This window comes from Xenia sp. Carnegie-2017, unplaced genomic scaffold (genome assembly GCF_021976095.1).
Source record: "Xenia sp. Carnegie-2017 unplaced genomic scaffold, XeniaSp_v1 HiC_scaffold_24, whole genome shotgun sequence".
In the NCBI taxonomy this organism is placed as follows: domain Eukaryota; kingdom Metazoa; phylum Cnidaria; class Anthozoa; order Malacalcyonacea; family Xeniidae; genus Xenia; species Xenia sp. Carnegie-2017.
Window position 1 is genome coordinate 672,213 of NW_025813487.1, and position 14,741 is coordinate 686,953.

General features: G+C 41.7%; 1 protein-coding gene across 14 annotated transcripts in view; it reads left to right on the forward strand.

Moving 5' to 3' along the window:
- Positions 1 to 14,741, forward strand: part of LOC124451417 — a 115,155-nt gene that overhangs the window by 89,634 nt on the left and 10,780 nt on the right. For 7 of the 14 annotated variants that reach the window (XM_047002029.1, XM_047002021.1, XM_047002026.1 and 4 more), the window contains one exon: positions 6,974 to 7,055. The exons of 4 other annotated variants lie outside the window; for them this stretch is intronic. The gene's annotated coding sequence lies outside the window, so the exon portion shown is untranslated. Of the gene's footprint in view, positions 1 to 3,689; positions 3,733 to 5,431; positions 5,619 to 6,973; positions 7,066 to 14,741 lie in introns of those variants that run through there. 3 more of the 14 variants (XM_047002033.1, XM_047002020.1, XM_047002022.1) reach the window with 3 other exon arrangements.

A 14,741-nucleotide genomic window follows, 5' to 3' on the forward strand; every position in this document is an offset into this window, starting at 1 on the left:
TATTGTACGGCGAAGCAACAATGTTCCATGGAAAACATTGTATTTTGCACGGAAATATTAAATGTTCCATGGAAAACATTGTATTTTGCGTGGAAATATTAAATGTTCAATGAAAAACATATTATTTTGCATGGAAGTATTGTGTCCCTTATGGGCCACCGTAGTTATATAACTGAGATTTTCTACATAGACACACTATAGAAGAACATACAGTAGAGCCACTCTATTGAAATTTTTCCTGCCACACATATCTTATTACACATGTGATTACCATAATGGCAGCCAGTCAATGGCTTTTTTTGACCAATTGGAATGATGAAATGCCTAAAGGCAGCCAGTAATCTAATTAAATATACAGCAGCCAGTTGCACACGAAGTGGACCTACTGTATATTCCCTATACCACGACATAGATGTCATTAATGTTTCATAATACTGTTTGTTGAAGTAGATCCTGACTCACTCTTTTATCTTCGTTCGTTATTTAAATGTGTTTATGTAACAAAACTCATATGGATAAAAAATTAATGTTACAGTAAGTCATGAACTATGATCAACATTTTTAACAGATTTGTATATGGTCGCAGTGTTTATATTAAATCTCTTGTCCGTTTGTTGAGTATGTGACATGTAAAGACCAAAGCAAGCGTAATTTTGTTCACAATTTTGTCTTACTTCTATAACGGAAGTAATTTTAGAAAAATTAAGCGATATTTTAGAATTAAGGCTGAAACACACTAGGCAGTCACTTTAGTCGCGCGTCTAAAACTACCGCTTTGCGTGGTTACTAAGGTAGTGGCGTAGTCGCGTCAGCTAGTCGCTTTGAAAGTTCAACATGTTGAACTTTTGACTTTGGTCGCTTCAGTCGCTTTACACTGATTGGCCAATAGATACATTTTAACTTCCTAAATGCGTATCATATTTCCTGTCATAAGCATCATACGAAATTTATAGATTATGCCTTGGAAAACGAAGGCAATATATAGTGAATTCACACTTGAATCTTTCAGTTTTTGTATGACTTATCAAATAGGGACAATAGGAGCTACAAACTGGAACCCTAATGCACAACCTAAATGCACAGAATAAGATTATCCACGATATACGCGTAATGTGCTGTGATCATATTGGCGTGTTTTAACTGGCTTGTTCTCTTTTCTCCACATAGTAGTTTGTACTGAGTAAATATTCATATATTAGTAGCTATAATAAAGGCCAAAATAAAAAGTTTAAGTTATGTCTGTGTGTGTAACAAACAGAAATCTCCGCCATGTTCAATAGACGCCACGGTAAAAGTCGCGATGGTTGCTGCATGTGTGTTTCTGGCGTTCAAGCGACTGACGCGTGCGCATCAATTCGCTTTGGACGCGCGACTGAAGCGACTGCCCAGTGTGTTTCAGCCTTTATATTACCGAAATAACAAATTAGCTAATGCAGTATCTCGATAAAGTATGACGAAATATGCAGGAGAAGTCACATCTAATTTGATATACCAACTTTCTAACTATTGACAATAAGCTGCATTGTAAAGGAAAGAAAAACCTGTCCAAAGGTATGGGGGAGGTGAAATAGCATACTTGTTGTAATATTGTGAGATTTCCCCCTTTTATTGCTTAGTCATGTTACTTTTATACAGATCTTTACTTAATTATAATATACGTAGTATGACGTACGAAATACTAATGACTTACATAATAACTATACTACACCTCTCCCCAAACTAATTAAATATATTTTTTTGTATTTTGTAGCTATAAGTTCGTATATGAAAATATTAATTGTTTCTTTTATAGCTATCTCTATATTAACTTCCAACTTGTCCATATCGAAAAGGGGCTTTTCTTGTACGCAAAGGATACCGCCGTTCTTTTTCCTTTATACTTTCCTCAATTGGTTCTTCTAGACTTTTCCCATTTTCTATCTTCTTGAAAAATGACGAATTACGAGTAAGCAACATTCTATCTTTCTTCGCTGTTACCATTGAACCTTTTCTTTCCACGACTTCACATGGCTTACCATCATAGGGTGTTTGTAAATGAGATATGATCTTCGCACTTAGCTGTACAATTTAAGCAATCGTCTCAGGACCTGAAAAAATCAGGTGACTCAACGGGATTCGAACCCATGACCTCTGCGGTGCCGGTGCAGTGCTCTGACCACTGAGCTATGAAGTCACACAGTGGTGAGCAGGTCAATATTGTTGGGCTCATGTTTTCTCGTGAAATGAATGTCATATGAATGTTTTATGCAGTGCGGTGTTTGAAAGTAAATGAGATATGATCTTCGCACTTAGCTGTACAATTTAAGCAATCGTCTCAGGACCTGAAAAAATCAGGTGACTCAACGGGATTCGAACCCATGACCTCTGCGGTGCCGGTGCAGTGCTCTGACCACTGAGCTATGAAGTCACACAGTGGTGAGCAGGTCAATATTGTTGGGCTCATGTTTTCTCGTGAAATGAATGTCATATGAATATTTTATGCAGTGCGGTGTTTGAAATTAAATGAGATATGATCGTCGCACTTAGCTGGACAATTTAAGCAATCGTCTCAGGAACCTGAAAAAATCAGGTGACTCAACGGGATTCGAACCCGTGTCCGTTGCTGTCTCACCAAGGAGACCCTCGTCTTACTTCTAAAACGGAAGTAATTTTAGAAAAATTAAGCGATATTTTAGAATTACACTACCGACATAACAAATTAGCTAAAGCGGCATCCCGATAAAGTATGACTAAACATGCATGAGAAATCATATCTAAATTGATATACCAACTTTCTAACTATTGACAATAGCTGCATGGTAAAGGAAAGCAAAACCTGTTCAAAGGTATGGAAGAGGTGAAATAGCATACTTCTCTATGGAAAAAATGGAATCTGTAAATATTTATGTAGGGAGGATCGCATGTCCAATCATGCATCACCTCCCTTCTTTGCCGACGCCACTTTCGACTAATCTCTGTGTGTCTAACAAAATGTTGTTAATTGTATTGAGCAAACCATTCATTTTAAAAGTAAGAACATTTATAAAACAAGCAAATGTTGAACACAAGAAGAATGTATTTACACAAAGAAAGAATCTAATTTTGTGAAAAGTTGATTCATGCAACACAGTGAGCTTTTAAAATTATACTTTTAATCATGTTTGTTTGACAGTTTTAAGGTTTACTTTTATTGCATCCTTTACTGTCGTATCTACAGTGTCTTTATTGATCATAGGTAATTATAATTGCGTGCAGTTGATGTTTGACATGTATTCATAATTTACAATGGTTTATTCAATAACAAAGATTTTAATAATATGAACTGACTTATGCAAGAATATACATGTAAGGAATTTTGGAATATTGAAGGAAAGAATCCGTTCACAATTTCGAAAATCGTGTCTTAATCATTAGCATTCAAATCCTGTCTTAGATAAGTGATTCTCTATTCCTGAAATAAAACTTGTGAAACTTTATAAGATTTAGCAGTAGTCGTTTGGAATTTGACTAATCTCAATGTTATTATGTACTCTGCATGAGGTTCTTATTGGTGCATTTTTATTTCTATAACAATTGTTTTTAGTCAGTGATGTATACTTAGTTATATAACTAGAATGTTCTACATAGACGTCATTAATGTGTTTTAATACTGTTTGTTAAAGGAGATCCTGACTCACTCTTCATCTTCGTTTGCTATTTAAATGTGTTTATGTAACAAAAATTACAGGGATAAAAGATTGATGTTACAATAAGGTATGAACTATGATCACCATTTTTAACTGATATGTATGTGGTCGCGTTGTTTATATTAAATATTTCTACCGTTTGTTGAGTATGTGACATGTAAAGAAGTAGAGAAAGCATAATTTTGTTCACAGGGTCGTCTTTCACTGCACCTTTACTGTTGTATCTACAATGTCTTTATTGAACATATAAAAAATTACAATTTTTTGTAGCTGATGTTAAAAATGTACTCATGACTTACAAAGTTTTATTTAATAACAAAGACTTTTTATAATATGAACTGACTTATGCAAGAATGTACATGTATGGAATTTTTGATTAATGAAGGGAAGAAATCCATTAACAGTTTCACAAATCGTGTCCTAATCATTGACATTCAAATTCTGTCTTAGATAAGTGATTCTCTATTCCTACGTTAAAACTTGTTAAACTTTATAAGATTTAGCAGTAGTCCCTTGGAATTTGACTAATCTCAATGTTAGTATGTACCCTGCATGAGGTTCTTATTTATGTATTTTTATTTCTATAACAATTCTTTTTAGTCAGTTATGTATACTTAGTTATATAACTAGAATGTTCTACATAGATGTCATTAATGTGTTTTAATACTGTTTGTTGAAGGAGAACCTGACTCACTTTTCATCTTTGTTCGTTATTTAAAAGTGTTTATGTAATAAAACTTACATGGATAAAAGATTGATGCTACAATTAGATATGAATTATGATCACCATTTTGAAACTGATATGTATGTGGTTGCGTTGTTTATATTAAATCTCTCATCTTTCTAAAGTATGTGACTTGTAAAGAACTAAAGCAATCATAATTTTGTCGATACGGTCGTCAAAATATGTAGTCTTATTTCTAAAACGAAGATGGTTTGTTGACAGTAAAGTGAGATTCTAAAACTATATTCCTAATTTTACATAAAAAATTTGCTACTGAAGCATCTTGATAATGTATTACTAAACATTCAAGAGAAATCAAATTTAAATTGATATACCAACTTTCTAACTATTGACAATAAGCTGCATGGTAAAGAACAAGAAAACGTCTTCAAAACTATGGGGAAGGCAGAATAACATGAGAACATTTTCTACATGTAAGACGCTGACATTTTCTTTCTAAACTATACTTGTCTATGGAAAAAGGGGGACTTGTAAATATTTATGTTGGGAGGGGCCAATGATGTCCAATGATGCATCACCTCCCTTTTTTGCTGACGCCACTTTTGACTAATCTCTGTGTAGAGAGCAAAATGTTGATAGTTGTATACAATAAACCATTTCTTTTAAAAATAAGAAAATTTGAAAAATAAGCAAATGTTAAACATAGGAAGAAAGTATTTACACACAAAGGAAGAACGCGACCGAATCTATTTTTGTGAAATGTTGATTCATGCAATACAATGTGCTTTTAAAATTATAGTTTTCATCGTGTTTGTATAACATTTGAAGGTTTACTGTTATTGCATCCTTTACTGTTGTATCTACATTGTTTTTTATTGAACATATAATTAATTACAATTTTTTGTAGCTGATGTTAAAATGCACTCATGACTTGCAAAGTTTTATTTAATAACAAAGATTTTTTGTAATATGAACTGACTTATGTGTTGATGTGTTTTAATACTGTTTGTTGAAGTAGATCCTGACTTACTTTTCATCTTCGTTCGTTATTTAAAAGCGTTTATGTAACTAAACTTACATGGATAAAAGATTGATGTTACAATAACGTATGAATTAGGATCACCATTTTTAATCTGATATGTATGTGCTCGCGTTGTTTAAATTAAACCTCTCATCCGCTTGTTGAGTATGTGACATGTAAAGAACTAAAGCAAGCATAGTTTGGTCGACGAGTTTGTCATATATGAAGTCTTACTTGTAAAACAAAGGTATTTTTACAAAAATAAAGCGAGATCTTATGTCTACATTACCGACATAACAAATTATCTAAAGAAAGCTCAAGATGAAGTATGAATAAACATGCACGAGAAATCATATCTAAGTTGATATACCAACTTTTTAAAAAATGACCATACGCTGCATGGTTAAGGAACAGTAAAAGCTGTTTAAAAGTATGGGGTCGGAGGCAGAATAACATGAGAAAATTTTCTATATGTAAGATGCTGAATATTTTTTTGTAAACTGTAACTAACACTAGTGCCAGTCTCCAAGAAACAATATTGTTGTTAATGTAAACTTACGAATAAAGTAGATGGTTTGAACACGGGAGTATAGTTACATGTTTGTAAATGTCAATCGTCCAGGTTGGTATAATCTAGAGAAGGACTGTGTTTGTTGTTGTTGACTGACGTTTCGACAACCTTAGCGGTAGTCATCTTCAGAGGTAAAGAAAAAAGACTTACGAACGCGTAATCTAGTACTACTTCTAACTTTTTATCGAAAATATACGAATTATTGCGATCTGGATATAAACGTGAACAATTGTTAATAATACTTTACTTATATTCTGTTGTTTTGTTTGTTGTTTGTTCATTTCCTATCTAATTCTAAGTACATTTTCTGTATGTATCTAGTTGACATCTACTATCAATAATACCAAACGTTGCATGCAGGTGCAAGAACTTTTATGCTGCAGGAGTTATACAAACTCTACTTGTCTATAGAAAAAAGGAGTACGTGAAAATTTATGTAGAGGGGACATGTCCAATTATGCATCACCTCCCTTCTTTGCCGACGCCACTTTTGATTAAACACTGTGTGTCTTGAAAAAGGTTGATGATTGTATTAAACAAAGCATTTATTTTGAAAGTAAGGAAATTAGCAAAATAAGCAAATGTTGAACACGGGAAGAATGTATTTAAGAACGTTAACAGTTTCAAAAATCGTGTCTTAATCATTGGCATTCAAATCCTGTCTTAGATAGGTGATTCTCTATTCCTGAGTTAAAACTTGTGAAACTTTATAACGTTTAACAGAACTCATTTGGAATTTGACTAATCTCATTGTTAAATATGTACTCTTCATGAGATTCTTGTTTATGTATTTTTGTTTTATAACAATTGCTTTTAATCAGTGATGTATACTTAGTTACAGAATAAAACTGTTTGTTGAAGGAGATTGTGACTCACTCTTCATCTTCGTTTGTTATTTAAATGTGTTTATGTAACAAAACACAAATGGATAAAAAGTTGATGTTTTAATAATGTATGAACTATGATCACCATTTTTTAACTGATATGTATGTAGTCGCGTTTTTTATATTAAATTTCTCATCTTTTGTTAGGTACGTAACATGTAAAGAGCTAAAGCAAGCATAATTTTGTCTACACGATCGTCGTATATGAAGTCTTATTTCTAAATCAAAGGTAATTTTACGTAAGTTAACCAAGATTTTGTATTTACATTTCTAACTTAACAAATTTTATACCGAAGCATTGCGTAGTATGAAGTATCACTATAAACAAATCAATGTTTATTTCCATTCCAAATAAAAATCGTTTGAATAATTCTATAAGTGACTTTTAAAGCTATAGTTATTACCACGATTGGAAAGTATGTTTCATTTTTTTGCTTCAAATTATCCACTATAAAAATTAAGGCTCTTACACGAAGAAAAGGTTTGATAATAAATAATTCTGAGTAAGTGATGCGCTTGACATTCACAGATGCCATGTCATAATAAGCAGTATAGAGACTAGCGGTTCTGGCCTGGCAGGCTGCATACGTAAATCTGAGCGCCGCAGCCCTAGTTCGTATACACAGTACGAAGTACTGTGTATACATGGCTCCCGAAAAAAAATCGTACCAGTTCTGGCGCACTTCGCAGTTTGAGAAGGAGTATACACAAATCTAAGAGCTCCAGCTCTAGTTCGCGTACGTGGTTCGCATACATAGTAAGCACACAGTAAGCACATAGGTCGGCAAAAAAATCGCACCGGATAACGCAAAGACCAAACTCAGGACAACTGCAGGAGCCAAAGACGGGCGGCCAACCCCAGCGCCTGCGTAGCCGGCCGTCGGGTGTCTATTATTTATTTAGACATAAATTGTCACATATTGTATATCCAAACATTCGAAAGCCATGAATAAGTGTGCGTGGTTATTATCCGGAAAGCTCACGACATGTTGACTAAGCTGCATGGGTGAATACTGCGGATTTCATATGAAGGGAAGGCAAGCGACTTCCACAACCATGTCGTAAGTGTGGGGTTGGAACAAAAACAGAAAGTTTATAAACGGAAACAAGCAAGAAAAAGGTTTGCTTGCGTACTCGCCGAATCAATTTCGCCATTTAGAATTAATTTTGATTTAGAAAAATATCTCCCCTAATGCATACCAACGATATTTGCTACACTCGAGGTAGATACTGTTAATAAACTTCTGCAACTATATGACCAAGGTGTAATCAGCGGACACGCGCTGAACGCCACTCTTATGGCTCTTTTACCGCCCACGCCAAGAAATATCACTCCGCCTATCCCCAGCCCTACATCAAACGCAAACTCGTCGAGGAGCTACAAGCTCTACGAGGAGTTAAGTTCCAGTTGGCTGTAGAGGTTGCGCTTCGAAAAGATGAAACAAATGGTACTGAAGTGCTTCAAGCACCATTGTTCCGGACAAAGCAGATCACGCTCTCCTTAAGCACACGGGGGTGGAGCTCCAGCTGGTCACTGACATAGATATGCATCTCTTCATTGAGAAGGGCCTGCGCGGTGGCATCAGCATGACCAGCAGTTGCTTCGGCAAGGCCAACAACCCTAAGGTTTCAGACTACGATCCAGGGAAGCCCCCAAGTTGGATCCAGTACTACGAAGCCAATAACCTATACGGCTGAGCAATGTCGCAGTCACTACTGACAGGCGCATTCGATTGGGTCGACCAAGAGGATGCAAAGGCGGCCCTCGACCAGTCTGTGGATGCAGAGAAGGGCTACATTCTCGAAGTCCATCTGGAGTACCCAGAAGAGCTGCATGACAAGCACAATGCATATCCGTTGGCACCAGAACGCCTGAAGGTCGACCTTGCGTGGATGTTGGATTACCAGCAAAATATCCTTAATGATTGGTATAAGAGTGCGTCTCACGAGGTCAAAAAGCTGGTCCCTACTCTTCGCCACAAGACCCGATACGTCCTGCACTACTAGAATCTGCAGCTCTATCTGCAGCTTGGCATGCGCCTGAAAAAGATGCAAAGGGCGCTCCGCTTCGATCAAAGCCCATGGATGGAGCCCTACATCTGGAAAAACACCGAACTCTGGAAGAAGGCAAAAAGTGACTTTGAAGTCAACCCCTACAAGCTGCTGATCAACAGCGTCTTCGTCAAGACGATGGAGAACCTCCGAAAGCGTGTTAATGTGAAGCTGCTCCGACCAAGCGTGACTGAGAGACTCCGAAAACTTATTGCCAAGCCAACATTCAATCGGCATCTCATCTTTGGCGATGCAGTAGACCTCGCAGCTTCTCACATGAATAAAATCAGTCTGCTGCTCAAGTGGCTTGTCTTCGTGGGCATGAGCATTCTCGACCTCTCGAAGCACCTGATGTATGACTGTTACTACAACCATCTCAAGGTGCAGTACGGGTCGTCAGCAGAGCTCGTTTACACCAACACCTACAGCCTTGTGCTGGAGATCCAAACTGAGGATGCATACGCCGACATGAGACGCAACGCCGGTCAGTACGACACCAGCAACTATCCCAAAGCCCATCCCCTGTCCAGCACAGCCAAAAAGAAGGTGCTGGGGAAAATGAAGGACGAGTGCGCGGGGGCACCTATCGCCGAGTTTGTGGAACTCAGGCCAAAGATATACTCTATCCTGAAAGTCGAAGGTGTTAGAAAGGCCAAAAGTGTTAAAAAGCATATCAGTTCTGCCCAATACAAAGAGGCATAACGAAGGAAAGCGCTTCCACCACGGTATGGATATGCTGCGCAGTCGCGGGCATCAGATCTTCGGCGAGCATGTCATCAAGACATCGTTGAGCCCGCTGGACACGAAGCGCTGGATCGCGGCCGATGGGATCTCTACCCTAGGTTATGGGCATAGGGAAGCCGGTGCCACAGGCGAAGAAATAAATGTCTTCGTAGAAGAGCTGCTCCACGGCTAAGTGCAAAACTTCGTGCATGTAGTACCAGAGCAAGCGTGACAGTGAAAGCTTCGCTTTCATAAAAACGTGACAGCAAATAAAAAACGTGATAGCAAATAAAAAACGCAACAGCGAATAAAAGCGTGACAGGACAACATCGACTAAGCCGGCGGTATTTCGGTACCAAAGGGCACCACTTGAAGCTCCTCGCTCATTATCGCACGTTTGGGCCAATCGCTCAAATAATACAACACGGGCTTCCCGCCCTCAACTACAGCCCACTCGACCTGTTGGGAGGTTACACTGCAGAAAAGATCGGTTACCCTACGCCGTTTGCCACCCTCGAGGTCGGGGAGTAGCACTTCACTCAAGTGCAGGCAAGTAGATCTGACAGATGGCCTGTTTTGTTAGCCATTCATGAGCCACATCCTCGCCAACGCCAGCCTCTTTAGCCAGCTTTGGGTTAGCAGAACGGCCACGCCAGTACCCTTCAGGAGTGTAGTAGACCTCTGCGAGACGTTCCTCAACGCTTCCGTCCGTAGAAACGCGACCATGCTTTGCCGGGAGGACGGCTTTGACACTACATGTCGTGGGCGACTTCTCTTCAGCTTCGAAATCGTCTGGACCACCGCGAATAGTCAGAGGCACAAGGTCGAGCACCTTCTGATAATTGGAAAGAGAATCTTCGCCGAACACCCCCTTAATCTTTTTAAAAGCCCCTCTACAGAACACTCTTCTATAAACAGCCGCCCTCCAGGACAGCAGGGCGCCCACAGACAGCCGTTGCTCGAATCTGCATTGCAAACGTATTCGTAACCATGACCCGCTCGGGAAAGGCCTCCAGAAAATATTTGCGCAGCTGGAGCTCTGTATATGCTTCCTCTATTTCAGCGAGCGCACGTCCAAAGCTATCGAAGACAAGCACATGTGTTCCAGTACAACAAACAGTTAGCCAGTGGTGCCCCCCTTCGACCGGATCAGGGAGAGGGTAGAGGTTGTCTGCGTTGCTGATGCAAAACTGCCCATTGTGGAGATGTGGTAGGCTGTCGTAGCTACAGACTACAACGAACCGTCCTTGGGCTCGCTCGGCCTTCAGGAGACGCTCGATGTCACGCTCGAGAGGAGGCTTTTGGGAGCACAGCGGGAGGCTGTTGGAAGCCGCCGCCAGTATGGCCCCTTACGTGAAGAATGCCGCTATCCCCTTCGCCCTCGGTGCGCTCAGCTCACTGGGGAAAACGTCATTGACAGTATCTTCGGCGCGGGTATTCTTAACGGCAACATGTCTCACCCCTCCGACGACTACCGCGTGGAATATGTGCCATCCAAGGAGCAGACGACAGGTGGTGCAAAAAAGATCGAGGGCTGGAAAGACTCGCAAGACGACGGGAACAGTTCGAAGAACACGCGCAGCGCCAAGGTTGGTAACAAGACGGAAGACAGGTCGTCAAAGCACGCAGTGCCTAGAAGAACTGCAGGCACACGACGGAAGTCCACGGGGCGAGCGAAGAATAGCGGTTTGGATGAATTCAAGAGCACGCTCCTGGATGCTGCAAAGAGCACGGGCAAGAGAGCAGCGAATCGTGCAAAATCAAGGGCTTTTTCCATTTTGAAATCGTCAGCCACAAGTTTGGAACCCAATGTCCCTGCTTCGGCGCCCGCGGCGGCTTCACGTTTCCATCACCCTATCAGCAACAGCATCTCCCAGGCCTTGCGGGCAGCGTCCTCTACCCCAACGAGCGCCCACATCGGCCATTCGTTAAGCATTTAGAGCGGTGCATATCTTTCCGAAATGGATTTTCGGCTGTCATTCCTCGCCCCCGGTTCAGTCGTCCCGACACAACCACAGGCGCCCGCGCTTCCTGTTCTTCCAAGTGTTATCGCGCGCGATACTAGCACTGGTGGTGGCGAATACCCCGCTATCCCCGGGCTCGAATTTCACAAAAAAAAGATGGTTGGACGAGCTTCTGCCTTCACTCAAAATGTAGGGGGCAAAATATTTTGCTCTTGGGTCACAGCAATATGGGCAAGAGCTTCTTCATGAAACGGCTCCTTGCTCACGTTCGTCCGAAAGGCTGTACGTCATTTCGAACACCTCCGATGATCAATATATCAAACCTAACACAGTCTTGTAGCATTATTCCGTCATGCCTGAATCGATCGAGGATACGAGAATAGAACCGGAGTCCTACGTCATCATCGACGACATCCGCGTCATGAATCTCAAATGCGGAACACAGAGGGAATGCCTCTATAAGTTCTTTACGATGTATAGCCATCATCTGAAATTGAACGTCTTCTTCCTCTCCCAGGGCATCGACAACATAAAGGACATGAAGGTTAACACAAACTTTCTCTATCTCTTCCGATTCACGGATAATTTGAACGTGAAGTGGTTTCTTAATACGCTCTTCGGCGGCACGAGCAATAAACCGGCTCTCATCTTCAAACTGTACGAGAAACTCTTGACCCGCTGCGAGCGCCCGATCCTCGCTATGGACTGCACCAATCAGCGATTCGCCTATTATTGCGACGAAAAATCTATTGCTATGGACTTTCAGTGAAAGCTTTGCTATCTTTGTCATTACCAGAAAGTTTTTTAAGCTTTCTAGCAGCTTTGCAGCTTTTTTAATTGAGAAAAATTCGACCAAGAATTAGAGAAAGAAGTTCGGCAGGGATATCACCAGATTCCTGAAGAAAAAGGAACTTATTAGAGTCCGAATCGTCGATGGTCTCCCACGGCGACTTGAGTGGGTGGCGGAAGGTTATCTGTCGGCCTTCCTCATCCTAAAAGACGCGGCTGTCCTCCAGTTTATCGAGAAGCAACCCGAGCAAATTATCAAACGCGCTAAGTCCTTTATGGAGGTCTTGGGTTATCTCCCCGATGGGGCCGGAGCAAAGGAGGCTGGAGTAACAAATCGCCACCAGGATTTAATCTCCTTCCTGCGTAAAGCATTGCAGTATATACCAACCCATCCCCTTCCTAAGTTGAGCTTGCTGGAGCTAAAAAAACACCCAAGCGTAAAAGAGCTCAATGCCTTGTTCGAGGGCCACCCTGAGCTTCTCAATTAAGAGTCGGTCCTGAGCGCGGTCAAATCCAGGTTGCTGAACTATTCTGAAGATACAGGCCAAGTTCGTGACAGCGTTGCTGATGTCCGTTTGAAAAACCAACTCCCGGCGGTCGCTACAACCGCGCCTTCTCTCCAGACTCGGTAAGAGGGGGAGTTTGATCGCTTGCTGCTGCTTGTCTTTGGCCTCTTTCTGGTGGGCCAGAACATCCCCGAGGCCTTTCTCAAAAGCAACTATTTCACTCCGCTTGCGCAGCTGGTACAATTGTTAACGGAAAACCCTCAAGGGTTTGAAGCAAATCTCAGGGAGCCTCAGGCGGATCAGAATAATTGTCTTTCCATCGTGGCTGACTATCGCGTGCTTGCGAATAAAGTAAACCAACAGTTTCTCAGCAGATATCACTTTGAGGTGGTCGCTAATGCCGTAGTCGACTTCGGCCATCCCTGTTTCGCCATTCGAGGAGGAAGTTGCAAGAGATCAAACAGCATGCTCTTGCGGTGCCGGGGTCAGGGCAGAGATTCGGTGAATTGGCGGCCTTGCTTGACACCTACTCCAAAACACACGAGAGCAAACTTATAAATTATGATCGTCATTTTAATACTGGAGGCGTCAGAGGCAAGATGACTAGCAATGCAGCCTTTATCAATGCGCTCCTCATTAACGAAAGCCGCATCACTAGCAAGTAGTAGTAGTAGTTTCGTACGGTAGTCACACATCCATGTGTGTCTCATCAAGCCAGCAGAGTTTGGAGGTGTGGTTCCGAGATCTCGACATCGAAGTTCGGAGACCGGTGAAGTACTTAAGCCCCTACACGTCTACAACGTGATTATCGAGGTGCAGGGGACAAGCAACTGTCTTGCTATATTGAACGCTCGAGGCCTTGTTTGAATGTTTCTTGGACATGGCGTTTTGGGCGACCACTTGGGAGAAGACGGCGGCTGCTTCAGTGATCAGTGATCAGGAGGAGCAGCTTGCTCGTATGCAGGATGCAGTGGTGCGAAACGAAACAAAAATTGAGAATGAGGATACCGAGGGCACTCTCTCTCTCATACTGACGCACAGCTGAAGGTAAGCAAGCTCGACCACCGTGGTGTTGATGACCGTTTGGGTGGTTTACCGAGAACTGTTACAGGAACGCTGCCTCATCTCGTACGACAGGACGTTGTGGTGGCGCGGTTTGGGGAGGGTGCGAATCAGAAGAATGGCAAGATACAGATTCAGAGTCTCTGGATTGAGCGGGCTGAAAACGGGTGTTATCATCTGGACAGTGGCAAATTGCAAAAGGCTTTGGGTTGGAGCTTCCATGTCTTCTGGCGGGGTGATGGAACCTCTCTTCTCACTCGCTATAACGCGATCCCGCGGGCAGTCTCAACCCGATGCGCACTTTTAGATACAATTGGAGACGTACCTGTAGAGTGTTTTATCCTGAGTCCCCTGATACTACGTATCAGCATGGCGTTAGATTTGTGTATGACCCAAGCAGTTGAGATTTGGCTCCAAGCAAAGAGACCTCCTGTGACGGATTTAACGTGCTTTCGCTGCTAATACGATACCGAGCAAGATCCACCGAGCTCGATCTGTGCATGAGAATACGCTTTTGACCGTCACACCCGTACGCAGCTTGAGACCGTTCTCACCCAAGCTCAGGCTGCCAAGCGACTTGAGTATCGTCATTCCGATAGAGCTGTGATGATGGCGTCTTGCCCTCCTACACGTATTACTCTGCAGGCGGAGAGGGGCCCCGGCAGATGGTCTCCGCTTGACCCGGTTCTCAGTCCGAGTCGAGTGCTTGACATGGGGATCGCAGCTGCTGTAAACGGTGTTGCGACAATCCGGCTGAAGGTGAACGGTGTCGAGAAGACAACTTTCGAAGTGCGCAAGCCACGCGGGCAGGCTTCTGCC